This window comes from Notamacropus eugenii, chromosome 3, assembly GCF_028372415.1.
Source record: "Notamacropus eugenii isolate mMacEug1 chromosome 3, mMacEug1.pri_v2, whole genome shotgun sequence".
NCBI classification, from domain to species: domain Eukaryota; kingdom Metazoa; phylum Chordata; class Mammalia; order Diprotodontia; family Macropodidae; genus Notamacropus; species Notamacropus eugenii.
The window spans coordinates 97,190,139-97,205,741 of NC_092874.1; the positions used below are offsets into that span (position 1 = coordinate 97,190,139).

The 15,603-nt window shown below is 37.4% G+C and overlaps 1 protein-coding gene and 1 pseudogene across 2 annotated transcripts in view; one reads left to right on the forward strand and one right to left on the reverse strand.

Moving 5' to 3' along the window:
- The window catches only part of LOC140533058 (V-type proton ATPase subunit e 2), a 64,510-nt gene that overhangs the window by 23,144 nt on the left and 25,763 nt on the right, over positions 1–15,603 (reverse strand). The window contains exon 4 of one of the 2 annotated variants that reach the window (XM_072652353.1): positions 9,716–11,156. The exons of the other annotated variant lie outside the window; for it this stretch is intronic. The gene's annotated coding sequence lies outside the window, so the exon portion shown is untranslated. Of the gene's footprint in view, positions 1–9,715; positions 11,157–15,603 lie in introns of those variants that run through there. 2 annotated transcript variants of the gene reach the window in all.
- LOC140531848 (GTPase IMAP family member 4-like) lies at positions 1,742–3,266 on the forward strand (annotated as a pseudogene).

The window sequence follows — 15,603 nt, forward strand, 5'->3', positions numbered from 1 at the left end:
GTTTCAGGGCCTGCTCAATATTAACCAGGCTCACAATAGATTTGGTGCTATCAACTAGAAAGTCAATTAAGTAATATGTAAGGAGCGATTTTACTGCAGAGGTGACCAGAACACTCCATCAGGTGATAAAATGTTTAGACTGGAGGGGGTTTTTAGGCTGGTGCAGCATTTTCCCCTAAGGAAGGGATTCTATGGGGAAAATGCAATGAAGAAGGGCAGCGTCCTCGGGGAACCTGAGACAGATTTCTCTTCTCCATATATAGGGATAGTTCTGTGGAGGTGAGAGGGATGCTCCTGTGGAAAATTCCTCTCTCTAGGGCCCAGGGCTCAAAGCACCCAGACAGAGTTTTCCTAGATGCAGCTAAGGGTCACTTAGAGAGGTGGACCTGGAGATGAAGAGCCAAGTTCAAATGCATCTTCAGACCCTTCCTAAGCATGTGACCCTGGGCTAGTCTCTTAACCTCTGCCTCAGTTCCTTCATCTGTAAAATTGAGATGATAATAATGCCTGTCTTCCAGAACTGCTGTGAGGATCCAAGGAAATAATATTTGTAAAGCACTTTGCAAATTTTAAAGCAGTACTTCTCAATTAGCCTTTCCTCTCATTAAAATGTGTAGTCAGGCTTCCTCTTGAAAGGAATGTAGGAATTTCTAATGGTATCTGATGTTAGTCACATTATAAATCTAGACTTTCGAAGAATCATAGGAGTTAGAAGCAACTTTAGAGTCTAACATCCTCCCTGAAGAATGAATCCCCTTTATGATACCTCTAACAATTGTGGCCACTTCCAGTGATGGTGAGCTCACTATCTCCCAGTCCATTCCATGGTGGTGGGGGCAGCTCCAATTGTTAAGAGATTCTTCCTTTTTAATGCAGCTGAAATTTTTCTCCTTGTAACTGAAACTTATTTGGTACCAACTTTGCTCTCTGGGGACAAGAAAACTCTAATCCTTCTTCTGTATGACATCCCTCCATATATCTGAGGACAGAGACCAGGCCCTTCCTAAGCCTTCTGTCCTCCAACCTTGATTTCTTCCTTCTGGACCATCATGTCAATAACTTCCACCTTCTTCATCATCCTCCTCAGCCTGAGTTCTACCTGGTCCCATGGCAGCAAGATCTACAAGTGTAGATTCACTGTCTAGTGACCACCTGTTAAAGCATATTGCCAGCATTCACCTCACAAGGTTACATCACACCATCCCTGTATCTCACTGTGCAGCCACTGTGAATGTTTATATTATCTACCATTATATAACTGTGCAAGTGTGGTGGTTTTGAACCATAACTGTGAGAACTCCTCTAGTACCTGGGTAATGGAGATTATTATGGCTATGGATCCTGGAAAACTGAACTCTGAGAAATCATAACAAAAATTCACTTCACACACACTAAAATCCACCTTACTTACATTAATATTCACCTTACATACAGCAAATCATTTAACCACCATAGGGCTTAGTTCCTCATTTGTCTAATGCGGGGAGGGGTGGGTTTACAGATTCCTCCTCACTACCCAAACTTCTAAAAACAAGGGGTTTAAATTGGAACATGAGATTGAACATTGGATCTGACTAGTTTGTGATACACTGGGACTATCATTCCCCATAATAAACCCATTGTACTCTTGCTGATATAGCCTAAGATTTTGTTAGCTTTTTTGGACAGTTGATCTCATATTAAACCCTTTTTTTTGGTCTGGACCAGTAATATTGTCAAAATTTCATGGGAATTTCTGATGATGGAGACACCTTCTGTGGAGAGCAGTAACTCCTTTTTAATTTACAGTTAAGAGCAGAAATTCTTAATAGTTTTTTTGTGTCCTGGATCCCTTTGTAATATGGTGAAGCCTATGGATCCCTTTGCAGAAAAATGTTGTTAAATGTGTAAAATAAAATACAGCATTACCAAAGAAACCAATGCAATTATCAAATTTTGTTTTTCAAAACAACAATTTAAAGTCATGGATCCCTGGATAAAGACAGCTATAATTTAGGGATTTGTTGGAAGTACAGTAAGAGGTTAAGGGACTTTGCCCATCATCCCATAGGATTGATACCCAGGTCTTTCTGACACTAAAGCCAGTCTTCTGTCAATTATCCCACAGTTCCGTTCTTAAGCTTATAGACAATTTGAAAGCATCAGATCTTACTAAATATCTCAGATTACTAGAATTGTTGTTTGGCACAAAATTGACATTTTGGATAAGAAACCTAGGCCACAATGATTCTATTTAAGTAGGCTAATGTTCCATGAGTGTTTTCAGCTGCCATATCACTGTGAGGCCTCATTCAGGCCCAAGATGGGCAGCCCACTAAAACTCCTAAGCCGTGAACAGTTTTTTACTCTTAACTGGTTTGTCCTGTGTTTGCATCTGGTAGAATTCTCTCTGAGGACCAAGACTATTCCTTGTAAGTCTGATTGTTATTCAATTTTCATTGAACTGAATTTGTTCAGATGCTTTTTTACAGGACTCCTCCCAAGGCTTTATTACAAAACCTGGTCATTCCTCTCTCTTTCTTCCTGGTTTCCTATGGACCTAGACAACTGTGAAGGAGACTGAAAGGAATCAGAACTCAGAATTGTCCTCATAGGGAAAACAAGGGCTGGGAAAAGCACAACAGGCAACACCCTCCTGGCCAGGAGAGAGTTTGAGCCCAAGTGTTCAGGAGGGTCAGTCACCAAAGTCTACAGGAAATCCAGTACCCAGTGAAATGGGAGAGACATTTCTTTTGCTGTTATCCAGGCTTTTTTTTTTTCACTAAGACCACAGAACTGGAAAATTTTAAAGAAATAGCTCATTTCCTAACACTATCTCCTCTAAGACCATATGCTCTGCTCCTGCTCTTACAAGTACATCATTTCACCCACAAGGAGAAGGCAAGCATTGAATGGTTTTTTTTAATATTCCAAGAGCTAAAGCAATGAAGTTTTTGATCATTACATTCACTGGGAAAGACAAACTGGGAGAAGAAAGTAGAGGGCATTAGTTAGGAACTAGGTTTCAGAGCCAAAGGCCACAATTGGGAACAAGGTTCAAGATAATGGGGGCACCCACTACAAAAACAATATATATGAATCTGTATGAGCAGCCCTCCAGAAAGACACAGAGATACATCAGCAGCACTACAAGAAGTAGTTGGAGAGACAAAGACAGAAAGAGACAAAGAGATGGAGACAGAGACAGACAGAGAGATAGGGAAGAAGAAGAAGAAGAAGAAGAAGAAGAAGAAGAAGAAGAAGAAGAGGATGATGATGATGATGATGATGAAGATGAAGAAGAAGTATGCAAAAGCTGGAGAAGGAAAATAAACTGTATAAAGAGCAGAAGAGAGAACATGAGAAGCAAAAGAAAAAATACGAGAAGCTAGAGCAAAAATATGATGATAAGAAGGAGTCAGAAGAAGAGGTGAGATACTGGATATATTATCATGGTGCCTGGAGGAAGGCCACCAAAAGTCAGAGCATACTTTGGGAAGTTCTGCAGTTGATTTTGGCCATTATTACATCACTTGTTTTACCTGGATTTCTCAAGGTCTTCTGACAACCAGAATTCGTTCATATCTAGTCTCCACTCTAGGCTGCATGCATGAAGACATACAATTCATAAAGGACACAGAGCCCAGTGGCAAGAAGCCCCTACAAACCAATCAATCCTGATCCTTATTTTTCTAACCAGATCCCAAGTCTCATTTATTATTCCTGCATCATTAATCCCACCTAAACCAAGTAGTATGACTGGGAAAAGAAAAAGAAATAAAATATAAGACCTGAGAATTTAAGGTTACCTAGAAGAAGCAAAGAGATGAAACATAAGCCACGCAGATACTGGGGTTTTTTAATGGAATCTTGGAATAGTTTCCAATATAAGCCACTCCTTATTTTTGAAGCATCCTTTACAGATCTCATGTCTCTGTCAGTTTAAGAACATAAAAATATACCCAAATTATTGTTTTATAAATTTGGAGATGTGAAGGCCCAAAAAAGTAGAAAATTTTAGGAAACAATAACTTTACTTTGTTCTCATTAGAAAAAAAATAGACACCCTCTTCTTTGAGTTATTTAGGATTTCTATGCATTCTTCTAATCTACTTCTTTGGGTATTTTATATTTCTGAAAATATTCCTCTATGTCTTTGGTGTTCTCAGATTTGTTCTCATATAACTGTACATAATAGATACTGATTTTTCCTTTTATTTCTTCCGATTTTGTTAAGATTTCACCTTGCTCATATGCTATTTGGTTGATTTGACTTTCTGCTCTTCTTTTATCAGATTCACTAAAGATTTACTCATTTTACTCATCTTTTCAAAGAGTCATATTGTTAGTTTTAACATTTGGAAGTAGGAGTTTTTATTTCCAATTTATCTGTATCCCACTTCATTTAAGATCTCTTCTTTTGTATTTATGTATTTCTTTTAGCTTTGTTTATTTGTTGATTGTCTAATTTCTAAAATGCATATTCAGTTTTTTAATCTTCTTTTTTTCTATTTTGTTCAAGTAAGATTGTAAGGATATGATTTTCCACCCTAAAGAATGGTTTAGTTGCATTCTAAGAATTGTCATATCATTTTTTCATTATCATTTTCTTTCACATAGTAATTATTTCTATGCTATCTTCTTTGACCCACCTTTGATTTCAGATATTATTGTTAAGTTTCCATTTGGGTCTATAACTTCTTATTGTGTTGCCTGAATCATTTTTTATTTTATTGCATCATGATCTGCATATGATATATTAACTATCTGTGCCCTTTGACATTTGTTTCCAATATCTCTGTGCCCTACTTTTCAAAAGATTTTTGGAGCATAAAGAATATGTATATTCTTTTGTTGTTCCATTTAGAAGATGCCATAAGTCTTTCCACTCTAGTCTCTCCAGGAATTGGTTCATTTCTATATTTTGCCTTTTCTTTATCTTTCTATTAGGTTCATACAAAACTGAAAGAGGGATATTGAATTCTCTCACATATGTGTTACTGAGTCTGTCTACCTATGATCTCTTTCATTGAAGGTGGATGGCATCTTCCTTCATAGGTCTATGTTTTTTCTAAATCAAGTAGCTCATCATTTCCTACAACACAGCAATATTCCAACCCAATCACATCTAAGAGACTGTCTATGAAAGCTTTCCCTCCATTTCCTACATGCCTTCTACTATTCTTGACTATATGAATTTTATTTATACCAGAAATTTCTAAGTTAAAATACCCAAAATTATTCTTTTCACACTTCAACAATGCTCTCCCTTATAATTTGGTTAAGGTCTGATACTCTAAATCTACTTTCCTTACATCTTTTTCCCTGGTTTGTTTTTGGTTTTTTGTTGTTGTTTTGTTTTTTTTTTTAAGTTCCTGTCCTCATGTTCTTCCAAATGAACTTTATTATTTTTTCTAACTCAGTAAAATAATTTTTTAGTAATTTAATTGGGATGACATTGAGCAAATAGGTTAATTAGGTAAAACTGTCATTCCCAATGAGAGTAAGGTTACAGCACTACCACACACACCCCACTATCTTCCTCTGTATCACTTTTTTGTTTTATGCCTCTTTTGTATAAGATAATTAATTACTCCTTTTTATCTCTCCCTACACCGTCTTAATTTTTTAGAATCATCCTCTCATACTCAGCTCAACCCAAACTTTTCTTTCAAACTATCCAAAGAATGATGAAAATCATAACAGCACTGAGAATATTTTCACATATATACAATAAACAATTTTACTGTTTCTCTCCAAACCTCAGTTTTCTCACCTGAAGACTGGGGTGTTAATAACAGTGCCTTCTACACAGTAGGAACTTAATGTTTGTCAGATTCAGTTCAATGGAATTGTACTTCCTAACTGACAGGGTTGTTATGGGCAAAGTGTAAGTGCTATGGAAATGTGAGTAATTATTATGCAGTTTACTCATTTTAGGGAAGGTATAAAAGAATGATGACCTCCTAACCTGGGCTGCAGACTACAGTTAGATGAAGACATGGTATATCCTCTGATACAATGTAAACTGTTTGAAGGCAGGAAGTATTTTATTTTTCCATTTGTATCTCCAGGGTCTAACATTGTTCCTGACACACAGTAGGCACTTAATAAATGCTTGCTGATCGAATAAATGAAAAGGAGAAATATAAGATTGTGTCCATTATCTTACTGATCATGGGAGATTGTGAACCTTCATTGTGATATTAAGTGACCGAACAAAAAGTATCCTTATGCTATATGAAGAGTAAGATACTTTGTTGTTGTTTTGAAATACATACAGGTAGGCAGAGTGGTATTAAAAGTATCTCTTGTTGGAAAGTAGACAGCTATTTTAATTCGAGTGCCTTCCTTCTATTTATTATTTCCAATTCATCCCGTATAAAGTCTATACAGAGATCTTTGTATGCTGTTTTCCCCATTAGACTGTAAGCTCTTTGAGGGCAAAAATTGTCTTGTGCCCCTTTTTGTATCCCCAGCACTTAGCACAGTGCCTGGCACATAGTGGGTGAATAATAAATGTATGTTGACTGATTGGTTACTTTCCTGACCCCCACATCATGCTTCTAATATTTATTTTTGACCAGAAATGGAAACTCTGAATTGGTGATGATCAGTTCTGGTGTTTGATAAATCTACTCTCATTCTGATAACAGAAATGAATCAGAATGTCTATATGAATTAGGATAAGGAATTGTACTCCTAGAAGAACTCTTATATGCTTGGGGGAGGAGACGAAGAAGTTATGTAGCTAGGGGCTGGCTAGATTTCCTTTCATTCTTTCTTCCTTTCTTAATTTCTTTCTTTCCTTCTTTCTTTCATCCTTCCTTCCTTTCTTTCTTTCCTAAAACCTTAAACCTCTGCAACCCATAGATTGGACAACAATGGGTCGCTGCCCAAATTCCACTCAATGGCTGTTTTTTGGACCCTCCTAGCTTAGAGTGAACATCAATAGCAACTGTTTCTCTTTGGAACAACAACCCTGAGGGTCCTGTCCTCTCAGCTAGATTTATTTTTTTTTTTCTTTTCAAATTAAAGCAGCCATTCCTGGTTTACTTCTTAAAGAGGCCTATTCACTGAATGGGCATTACCTCCCTCTAAGTGAGTACCTGAATGGGCCAAGGTCTCCCAGTGCATCCTGAACCTTCTCCAATCATCCTGATGAATATCTGGTGACTGGATTCAGATGACCCAGGAGGGGAAATGAGGCTGGGAACCTTGCACAGCCCTCCGTCACTCAAAACAAAGTCAAGTGCAAGTCATGTCATCATTTCTCTGATGTCATGGTCCTCTTCGAAAACGAAGGACAAACACAATGTTTACCTTATATTTCTCCTGGATGTCATATGTTGGATTTTCCCTTGAGTTCTGGGGGTTTTGTCATAAAAACCTGAAAGTCTTTGAATTCATTAAATGTCATTTTTTTCAGGATTATATTTAACTTTGCTGAATAAGTTACCCCTGGTCAAAACCCCAGCTCTTTTACTCTAGGGAATATAGTATTCTAAGACCTAGAGTCCTTCAATGTAGTAGCTGCTAGGTCTTGTGCAATACTTATTGTAGCTCCATAATATTTAAATTGTCTTTTCTTGTGCTTCCAAAATTTTCTCCTTCACTTAGGAGCTTTGAAGCTTGGCTATTATATTCCTGTAAGTTTTTCTTCTGGGATCTCTTTCAAGTGGTGATTACTGGATTTTTTTTCTGTTTCTGCTTTGTCTTCTTGTTCTAAAATTTCAGGACAATTTTCCTTATAATTTCTTGTAACATTGTATCAAAATTCTTCTTTTATTATAACTTTTAGGTACTCCAAGTATTCTTATGTTATTTCTCCTCCACCTGTTCTTCAGATCAGTTGCATTTCTGATGAGATGTTTCACATTCTCTTCTATTTTTAAATTATTGTTTTATGATTTGTTGGTGCCTTAAAATGTCGTTAGCTTCCTCTTGCACAATTCTAGTTTTCAAAGAATTATTTTCTTCCTTAACTTTCTGATTCTCTATTTCAACTTGGTAGATTTTCTTTTCAAAATTTTCTTGATTTTCTTAGGTTGTTCTTAATTTTTTTCTAACTGTTCTTCAATCTCTCTTACTGGATTTTTAAAGAACTTTTTAAGTTCTAAGAACTTTTTTTCTGCTTGGGACCATTTGAAGGTTCTCATTGAAAAAGAAGTAGCTTACTATTATTCAATATTGCACTAGAAACATTAGCTTTAGCAATGAGAGAAGAAAAAGAAAATGAAGGAATTAGAATAGGCAATGAAGAAACAAAGCTATCACTCTTTGCAGATATGACTATATATTTAGAAAATCCTAGAGAATCAACTAAAAAACAACTTGAAATAATTGAAATAATTCAAAACTTTAGCAAAGTTGTAGGATATAAAATAAACCCACACAAATCATCACATTTCTAAATATTACTAACAAAGCCCAAGAAACAAGAGATAGAAAGAAAAAGTTCATTTAAAGTAACTGGAGATTCTATAAAATATTTGGGAGTCTACCTACCAAGACAAACCCAGGAACTATACAAATACAATTACAAAACACTTTTCACACAAATAAAGTCAGATAGAAATAATTGGGAAAATATCAGTTACCCATATGTAAGCTGAGCTAATATAATAAAAATTCCAATTTTACCTAAATTAATTTATTCAGTGCCATACCAACCTACCAAAAAAAATTTTACGGAGCTAGAAAAAAATGATAAAATTCATCTAGAAGAACAGAAGGTTCAGATTTGGGGTGACATGTAACTTTCTAGGTCCTTAGTCCTTTTTGCTATGGTAACAGCATAACACACCGAGAGGAGCAAGTCTTATGCCCGGCCAGCAGGCTGCTCATCCTCCTGTGGAGCTTGCAAGCAAAAAAATGAGGCAGGAGAGCGGGTCATGAAGCAACTCCGATTTATTCAAGCAAGCACTCTGGTTATATAGTCTCTGCCAGTCAGCCCAATGAACCATGGTAACACACACAAACAAACCCGAAACTATAGTAATGAACACAAGCCGGAACTATAGCAACAAACACAAACCAGGGGTGGGGCCATCCCTTCCAATGCCATCTTGTTCACCCTTCCCTGCTCCAGACTCAGTTTACCTGATGTCCATCAGTATGGCATCCCAGATGGCGTGGCAGTCAGCACCCCTTTTACTTTTGACTAAGTCCAAGTTTTACAGAACAAATCCTTTTATTAAGGGAATTTGTTCTGCAAAGTTTGGATTCAATCAAAGGGTTGCATTTGAGGACCTAGAGGGCCACATGTGACCTTGAGGCCACAGGTTCCCCACCCTTGGTACAGAATATCAAGGGAATTGATGGAAAGAAATGCAAGGAAAAATGACCTAGCCATACCAGATCCAAAACTGTATTATAAAGCAAAAATCACCAAAACTATCTGGTACTGGCTAAGAACAGAGTGGTGGATCAGTGGAATATGCCAAGTACACAAGACAGTAATCAATGCCTATAGTAATCTACTGTTTGGTAAACCCAAAGATGCCAATTTCTGGGATAAGAACTCACTATTTGAGGAAAACTAGAAAATAGTATGACAAAAACTAGGCATAGGCCAACATCTTACACAATATAGCAAGACAAGATCAAAATAGGTACATGATTTAGACATAAAGGGTGATAACCATAAGAAAATTAGGAGAGCAAGGAATAGTTTACCTGTCACATCTATGGCGGAGGGAACAATTTATGACCAAAGGAAAGATAGAAAACATCATGAAATGCAAAATGGATCATTTTTATTACATTAAATTAAAATTTTTTTGCACAAACAAAGCCAATGCAACCAAGATTAGAAGGAATTTACAAAGCTGGTAAACAATTTTTACAGTAAGTGTCCCTGATAAAGGCCTAATTTCTCAAATATATAGAGAACTCAGTCAAATTTATAAGAATACAAGTCATATCAGAGGATATAAACAGGCACTTTTAGGAGGAAAAAATTATAGCTATCTATAGTCATATGAAAAATGCTCTAAATCGCTATTGATTAGAGAAATGCAAATTAAAACAACTCTGAGGTACCACTTCATACCTATCAGATTAGCTAATATAAAAATAAAACCAGGAAAATGATAAATGTAGGAGAAGATGTGAGTAAATTGGAACACTAAATGCATTGTCAGGGGAACTGTGAATTGATCCAACCATTCTGGAGAGCAATTTGGAACTATGCCCAAAGGGCTATAGAATTGTGTGTACCCTTTGATCCAGCAATACCCCTGCTAGGTCTGTATCCCAAAGAGATCATAAAAAAGGGAAAAAGACCCACATGTACAAAAATATTTATAGCAGCTCTTTTAATGGTGGCAAAGAATTGGAAATTGTGGGATTGTCCATCAATTGGGGAATGGCTGACTGAGTTGTAGCATATGAATGTAATGGAATACTATTGTTCCATAAAAAATGTTGAGCAGATGGATTTCAAAAAAACCTGGAAAGACTTACATGAACTGATGCTGTGTGAAGTGAGCAGAACCAGGAGAACATTGTACATATTAACAGTAACATTGTGTGATGACCAACTTTGACAGACTTAGATCTTCTCAGCAATGCAGGGATCTAAGACAATTCCAAAAGACCCATTATGGGAAATGCTATCCACATTCCAAGAAAGAACTATAGAGTCTGAATGCAGATTGAAGCATAGTATTTTCTCTCTTTTTTTCTTTTTTGTGGTTTTTCCCTTTTGTTCTGATTCTTCTTTCACAACATGAACTTTCACAACTAATGCAGAAATATGTTTGATATGATCATACATGTATAGCCCATATCAGACTGCATGCTGTCTTGGAGAGGGAGGAGGGGAAGGGAGGGAAAATTTAGAACTCAAAATCTTATAAAAGTAAATGCTGGAAACTAAAAATTAATTATTTTAAAAAAAAAGAAAGAAAGAAAAGGGGGTGTGTTTTTTAGCTCCACTATCTTCTTCTGAAAATGAATCCAGATCTTCTCTCTCCCCATAGTAACAATCTATGGTTGGGTTCTTAATCCTTTGCTTATTCATTTTTTTAAATTTATTTGTTTGACTTAATATGTCTTTAGCAGCTATTAGTGTAATCAAGTTGTTGTCTTGAGGTACAGAGAATGATGCCCCAAATCTCAGGTCCTTCTTACTGTTATTTTCTGAGGTCTGTCTTGGGGCAGAGTGTAATATTCTGAAAGAGAAAAGATAGAGTCTTGCAATCAAAAAGCATTTACCCAGCAAAGTAGAGTATAATCATACTCAGCAGACATGGATTTTTAAGGAATACAGAACTTTCAAGGATCCCTGGTGAAAAGACTAGAGTTGCAAAAAAACATCTAACTGAAAAAACAAGAGTCAAGGGAAACCTAAAAAGATAACTTCATTTGAACAAGATGAGTAGCTACATGGTATTGGAGTACTAACATTCTAATGGAGGGAAGGCTTTTTGAGGGGGAGTAGAACAAATGTCTCCTCAGAACTTAATATCATCCAGGGGTACTGAGAGAGTTAAATCAGAAAAATAGAGAATCTAGAGATGGATTGGTTTTGTTCAAAGGGCTTGAAGAGGGGGAAAGAAGAGAAAATGAATACACTAATGTAGAAAGGAGAAATGTTAAATTCACGAAGGAAAGAAGGTAGGGGTGGCATCTAAAGAAAAAGAATACTAGAGAGGGAATAGCTATAAACAAAGCAGACTTGCAAATTCTGAAGAAATCACTAACAGGGAGAAAATAAGAAATGAGCTGGCATCTAAAGAGACTACATCAATTGGGGAAATGGTTGAGCAAATTACACTACTGTACACATAATTGAACTTAAGTTGTGCCTTAAGAAATGATACAGATGATTTGACTGAATACACAAAACTCATGCATAAAGATTGAAGTGAGCAGAAGCAACACAATTTCTATAAGAAAAACAACCTTGTAAAGAAAAGCAGTCAGAAAGACCTAAGAACTCTGTTTTAAAAAAAATCATCAAACGATTCTTCAGAGGACCTATAATGAAACATATTGCCCACCTCTTAACAGAAAGATGATGAATACAAGATGCAGAAAGAGATATACATTGTAGTACAATGAGTAGCATATTGCTTGCCTTTTCAAAGGGTGGAGGAGGGACTGGAGGGAGAAGGAATTAGGAATTCAAAATTTAAAAATGAAGGTTAAAAATAAATATACAAAAAAAAATATGTTACATTGTCAGACTACATCACTGAGGAGATTTATATCATTTGACTATATTTGTCAGAATTTTCTTTCTTTTTAATGGGGAGCGGATTGAAGGAGGAAAAAGAAGGAAGTTCAGAAGGTAGTACAGATAAGCAAGACAGCTTTGAAAGTAATGTTTGGCAGTTATTATATGCAGAGAGTTCTCACTTCATGTAAGTGGACCATTCTGTAGACCTCAATGGAAAACAATTTTTATACAACACAAATCTGCCCCTACTCACTCATTTCTGCTTAGTCTATATAACAAAGGCATGCAGAAATTAATACCTTTGCACAAGTCATAATAAATGCTAAACTGCAAACATATTAAATACTGTTCCATGATAATCAACAGCATTATGAAATGAAAGGTAAAGTTAATGATAAAGTACGCAGAGTATTATACAGTAATCATAGGTGTGCAGTATGTTGCCCCTTCTCTACTCACTGCACCTAGCCTTTACCAGTGGTGCTTGACTGCATGCCTTTTTCTAATGAAGCTATGGAGAGATGTTTGGACACTGGCTCTCTATTTTTTTTCTTGTGTATCAGATGATGGCAAACAATATGATCCTTCACTAGCCTTTGAACTTCGAAAAGTCTTGAAATATTTGGATTCACCTATTCAGTACCAGTAAAGAAAAACCACTCAAATGATGAAATGCTTCTGCCAAGTGTTTCAACATGAACTATTATGGTTTGACTTTGGGGTTCCAAAGCTTCCTTTTTTTTTTTTTAATTTATTTATTTATTTAACTTTTAAGATTCATTTTCACAAAATTTTGGGTTCCAAATTTTCTCCCTTTTTGTCCCCTCCCCCCACCCCAAAACACCGAGCGTTCTAATTGCCCCTGTCTGCCAATCTCCCTCCCCACCCCTTCCCTTTGGAAGGCAAGCAATTCAATATAGGCCAAATCTGTGTAGTTTTGCAAATGACTTCCATAATAGTAGTGTTGTGTAAGAACTAATTGTATTTCCCTCCATCCTATCCTGTCCCCCATTACTTCTGTTCTCTCTTTTGATCCTGTCCCTCCCCATAAGTGTTGACTTCAAATTGCTCCCTCCTCCCCATGCTCTCCCTTCCATCATCCCCCCCACCCTGCTTATCCCCTTATCCCCCACTTTCCTGTATTGTAAGATAGGTTTTCATACCAAAATGAGTGTGCATTTTATTCCTTCCTTTAGTGGAATGTGATGAGAGTAAACTTCATGTTTTCTCTCTCACCTCCCCTCTTTATCCCTCCACTAATAAGTCTTTTGCTTTCCTCTTTTATGAGAGATATTTTGCCCCATTCCATTTCTCCCTTTCTCCTCCCAATATATTTCTCTCTTACTGCTTGATTTCATTTTTTTAAGATATGATCCCATCCTCTTCAATTCACTCTGTGCACTCTGTCTCTATGTGTGTGTGCATGTGCGTGTGCATGTGTGTGTGTGTGTGTAATCCCACCCAGTACCCAGATACTGAATAGTTTCAAGAGTTACAAATATTGTCTTTCCATGTAGGAATGTAAACAGTTCAACTTTTGTAAAGTCCCTTATGACTTCTCTTTGCTATTTACTTTTTCATGCTTCTCTTCATTCTTGTGTTTGAAAGTTAAATTTTCTTTTCAGCTCTGGTCTTTTCATCAAGAATGCTTGAAAGTCCTCTATTTCATTGAAATACCAATTTTTCCCCTGAAGTATTATACTCAGTTTTGCTGGGTAGGTGATTCTTGGTTTTAGTCCTAGTTCCTTTGACTTCTGGAATATCCTATTCCACGCCCTTCGATCCCTTAATGTGGAAGCTGCTAGATCTTGTGTCATCCTGATTGTATTTCCACAATACTTGAATTGTTTCTTTCTAGCTGCCTGCAATATTTTCTCCTTGACCTGGGAACTCTGGAATTTGGCCACAATGTTCCTAGGAGTTTCTCTTTTTGGATCTCTTTCAGGCGGTGATCTGTGGATTCCTTGAATACTTATTTTGCCCTCTGGTTCTTGTCAGGCCTAGAGGCCTAAGGGCTACCCAAGTCTTTCCTTACCTGTCACAGGTCTTCGGCTGGCCAAACCGGATAAACGTATGAGAGAAGAGACTTTCCAGAGTCAAACAAGGGTTAGGCTTTATTCAGGGTCTTGGTTACATGTGCAGGGTGAATTCTTCCTCAGGAGAGAAGAATCCTCTTCCCAAGGAGGCAAAGATCTTACAGTAAGAGAATGGAAGTGGGAGTGGGAGAGGGGAGAGGGGAGAGGGTCCTTCTGTCCTCTAAGGGCCCCTCAGCGCTAAGAGCGCCTTCAGGCTTTCCTGACCCTACTTAAGCTCTCCCGCCACATAGTTTGCACCTGAATACCGTGCCTGTTCTCAGCCCTTAGACAACAATAGGTGTGCTCAGACCATGGATTAATCTCGAGGGCGGGATGCTCTCCCCAGCAAGTTTCCCACGGGGAAGAGGTGGAAATGCACGAGATAGCCCGGGTCTCACACCTCAATTCCCAGCTGTTCCCTGGGGGGCCTCATGAGAACTCTAAGGTTTAGAAGTCCTCACTTTTACCTACCCGAGACTGTCCACATGGAACTGAGCTTACACCCCCAACAGGTTCTAGAATCTCAGGGCAGTTTTCCTTGATAATTTCATGAAAGATGATGTCTAGGCTCTTTTTTTGATCATGGCTTTCAGGTAGTCCCATAATTTTTAAATTGTCTCTCCTGGATCTATTTTCCAGGTCAGTTGTTTTTCCAGTGAGATATTTCACATTATCTTCCATTTTTTTCATTCTTTTGGTTTTGTTTTGTGATTTCTTGGTTTCTCATAAAGTCATTAGCCTCCATCTGTTCCATTCTAATTTTGAAAGAACTATTTTCTTCAGTAAGCTTTTGACTCTCCTTTTCCATTTGGCTAATTCTGCTTTTGAAAACATTCTTCTCCTCATTGGCTTTTTGAACCTCTTTTGCCAATTGAGTTAGCCTATTTTTCAAGGTGTTATTTTCTTCAACATTTTTTTTGGATCTCCTTTAGCAGGGTGTTTACTTGTTTTTCATGCTTTGCTTGCATGTCACTCGATTCTCTTCCCAGTTTTTCCTTCACCTCTCTAACTTGATTTTCAAAATCCTTTTTGAGCTCTTCCATGGCCTGAGCCCATTGGGTGGGCTGGGACACAGAAGCCTTGACTTCTGCATTTTTTCCTGATGGTAAGCATTGTTCTTCCTCATTAGAAAGGAAGGGAGGAAATGCCTGTTCACCAAGAAAGTAACCGATAGTCTTATTTTTTTTCCCTTTTCTGGGCATTTTCCCAGCCAGTGACTTGACTTCTGAGTGTCCTCTCCACCCCCACCTCACCTCCAGATCCGCCCAGCCAGCACTTGGGGTCTGAGATTCAAATGCTGCTTCCCAGCCTCAGGGCTTTGGGTGGGGGCAGGGCTGCTGTTCAGTGTGAGATTAAGTTCAG